The sequence below is a fragment of the Octodon degus genome, unplaced genomic scaffold (assembly GCF_000260255.1).
Source record: "Octodon degus isolate 3935 unplaced genomic scaffold, OctDeg1.0 scaffold00201, whole genome shotgun sequence".
Lineage (NCBI taxonomy): Eukaryota > Metazoa > Chordata > Mammalia > Rodentia > Octodontidae > Octodon > Octodon degus.
In genome coordinates this window covers 4,142,651-4,146,406 of record NW_004524777.1, presented here as the reverse complement: position 1 = coordinate 4,146,406, position 3,756 = coordinate 4,142,651, and the positions used below count along the sequence as shown (strand labels likewise).

General features: G+C 43.6%; 1 pseudogene; it reads right to left on the bottom strand.

The window, feature by feature from the left end:
* Nucleotides 1-2,588: 2,588 nt before the first annotated feature.
* Nucleotides 2,589-3,114, bottom strand: LOC101562678 (annotated as a pseudogene).
* Between the last annotated feature and the right edge of the window lie 642 nt (nt 3,115-3,756).

Genomic DNA, 3,756 nt, shown 5'->3' with positions numbered 1-3,756 from the left:
CCCCCAAAAAAAAAGAATGTGATACAGGAGAAAAACTGATCTCGGGTGGGTGATCTCCAAATGATACAGGGAACCTCCAAATGTTATAGGGGAAAAATGATCTCCCAACCTGACCTGCACGAGTTCGTGTTCTGTAAAACTGAAGAATGAATTTTAGGAACAGAGAGAGGTTATGAGCAGAATATATTTATTGAGGGAAAGAAAGCTCCTGTCCAAGAGAGGGACAGGAGGGGGGCCCAAGTGTGTTGTCCTCCCGGAAGCTCTCTCTTCCAGGGACTTTTATGGTGTAAAACCATAAGGGGATAAGGTGGAGAAAATGGGAACTCAATTAGGTGGGCATGAGGTGGGACAAAACTATGGTCAACCAATGAGATTACAAGCACCATTGCTCAGGTAAGATTGATTATGCCCAGGACCAAATGGGGAAGGGAGTCACGTAGCAAGCCGGGCAGGAATGTAGAACAGGACTTTATCTGGTAGCCATCAGATAATGGTTCTTCCTGGCTTTTTATGGTGAAGATCAATCCTGCATGCTAATCTTTAGGGAGGTTAGCATTTGTTTGATCTATAGTTTTTAGGTCTGGCTCACAGCAGGAACATCTATCCCTCCCACAGTTGTAAGGTATCCTGTCTCCTGTCTTATCTCCTTCCAGGGCCTGGCCCTTGCTTGACTGCCTATAATACTGTTATCTAACTTGGCTGCCTGCAACAAAAGCACTGGGCCTGGAGATGGCTCAGTAGAATAAGCACTTCCCTGGAAATACCCTGTTCTGCCAAAAAGAAAGTACTGACCAGGGCTGACCACATACCTCAACAGATTAAAGCACCTACTTAGGCAAGTGTAGCAGCAGGGATTCGATCCCAGGTGTGCAGTGCCCGTCTTGCCCCCTGGGGCACTCTGAGACTGGGCATGGTGGCACCTGTCTGTAATCCCAGCGCTTGGGAGGCTTACAACAGGAGGATAACTACAAGTCTGATCTGTGTAGTGAGACCCTGTAGACCCTGTACTAAATACATTAAATAAATGCAAAAAAAAAAAAAAAGAAAAAGAAAAAGAAAAAAAGAAAGCACTGTCCTTATGGAAAATATGTTTCTAACAGGGTAACAAGTTAAAAAATATTATTTTATCTTCAATTTTCTGGAATAATCAGTGTAGAATTGCTATAATTTCTTCCTTAAATTTTTGTTAGCTTTGCTAGTGAAGTCATCTGGGGGCCTAGGCATTCTCTTTCTTTCTTTCTTTCTTTCTTTCTTTCTTTCTTTCTTTCTTTCTTTCTTTCTTTCTTTCTTTCTTTTTTTTCAGAACCAGGGATTGAACTCAGACCCTTGTGCTTGCTAGGGAAGCACTTATTCCACTGAGCCATCTCCCCGGCCCCTAGGCATTCTTTTTGAGGAAAGGTTTTTCACTATGAATTGGATTTCATTGTTATATGTAATGATATTCAGATTATCTAATTTTCCTTATGTGAGATTTGGTAGTTCATTTTTTTCAAGGATAACTCTCTCATTTCTGCTATTATTAGTGTATGTCTATTCTCTATTTTCCTGTTTAGTCTGCCAGAGGCTTATACATTTTATTTATCTTTCCAAAGAACCAAATTTTGGTTTCACTGATTTATCTAATTTCCCCTATTTTCCATGTCATAGATTTCCACTCTATTTATTGTTTCCTTTAGTCTGCCTATTTTATGTTTTTGTTTTGCTTTTGCAGTACTGTGGATTGAACTTGGGACCTTGCACTTGCCAGGCAGGCACTTATGCCACTGAGCTATCTCCCTGGTTCAAAATATTCTGCCTATTTTGTTAAACTAATACTTCTTTTTTGGTTTCCTAAGGTCACTGATGTTAGATGTTTAGTTATTGTCCAATGCAGGTGTTTTGCTGATGTAATGTCCCCTTTCTTATTGCTTTAGCAACATCCCACAATTTCTGATATGTTGTGCTTTTATTTTCATACATATCTCAAAATATTTTAATGTGGTTTAGGTTTATTTGACTCATGGGTTATTTAAAAGGATATTATTTTGTTTTCAAATATTTGGAGAATTCCCAGGGTTTTGTTGGCTTTGTTTTAGGATTTTTGGTTTTTGAGACATGGTCTCACTATGTAGTTCACAGTTTAGCCTGACCTCAAACTTACTATACCACAGTTTGGACTCAAACACCCAGTGATCCTCTTGCCTCAGCCTCCCAAGTGCTGGAATTACAGGCATGTATCACTACACCTGGATCTCCAGGTATGTTTTTATTACTGACTTATAATTTGCTTATGTTGTGGCAAAAGCACATACCTTGTGTGAGTTTGATTCTTTTAATTTTCTTTTCTTTTTTTTTGCTGCAAAAGGGTTTATTTTCTTTTGGTCCAAGATTTGGGAGGGGGCTCCAGAAAGGTGAGAACGCTGCTTATTGTCTAGAGGGAGAGGGTTAGGCCAAAGCCCTGATGCCGGGTGATGCAGGAGCCCCTCAGAAACTGCCAGGTTCTGACCTCTTAGTCATGTTTTTTTTTGGCGGAACCGGGGATTGAACTCAGACCCTTGCGCTTGCTAGGGAAGCATTTATTCCACTGAGCCATCTCCCCGGCCCCTCTCCTAGTCATGTTTAAGGGTGGGCCTTTCAAAGAGGTACTCTCCCAGCCCAGCCTGGGGGCTTTCCAGCCTGCGGAGGATGGTGAGGTGGTCACCTATCTTCGTGATGAGCTTTACCTCCTTATCTAGGAAGTGTTTTCCCAGGAAATCACAGATACAGGGTTGGTCTTGGCAGAGCCCAAGCATGAGGGTCCACAAGAGCTTGGTTCAGGTTCTTCTCCAGGGCCAGGACAGCTTCCATGGCATCCAGGGTTTTACCCCACTCACCTTCAGATGGTTTCTACACGTCTTGAAAGAGCATACGGCTGCCTCGCCGGTTTTGCATCTTCAGGAGATGCTCAGCACCCTTGCATTTCTCCATGGCTGGCTCACGGAAGAAATGGCTGACACCCTCCAGAGCCACATCATCTCGGTCAAAGTAGTAGCCCAGAGAAAGGCAGGTGTAGGAGGCCCACAGGTGCAGGTTCACCAGGCGATTGACAGCAGCTTCCACCTCCATGGAATAATTCTGACGAATCTGAGAGGTCATGGTTGATCAGCAATAAGGAGCTAACCACAAAAGAACAGTGTTGTCCTGTGCTGGAAGGAGATAGGTGAGAAGATGGTCCTGAAACTTGTACCCAGAAGGTGGATGGGAAGATGAAAGAGGGAGTCCCTGGGTCTGTTCCATGCAAACACTGCTGAAGCAAGAAACAGATCCACAGGACCACCAGATGCGCCTTAATTTTCTTACTATTGCTTTACCTTGGGCCTGCCATGCCGGCCCTGCTCCGGGAGTGTGCTGAGATGGCAATTGAGGCTGGGCATGGTGGCGTATGCCTGTAGTCCCAATTTGTGGGAGTCTATAAACAGGCAGATCAGTACGAGTCCTAGCTAGTAGTGAGACTCTGACTACCCTGTAGACCCTTCCCTAAAATAAATAAATAAATTAATTAATATTTAAGTGTCTTGAATACATTCTATCTTGGAAATGTTCCATGCACACTTAAGAGTGTCAGGATAACCAAGTGGTCTGAGGTGCCAGACTCAAGCTCTGCTTCCCATGCACACTTAAAAAGTAAGAGTAGGGGCTGGTGAGATGGCTCAGTGGTCTAAAGCACCTACTTAGAACAAACTTAGCAAACCACAGGGACCGCGGTTCAATCCCCCAGCACCACATGCCAGCCAGCCC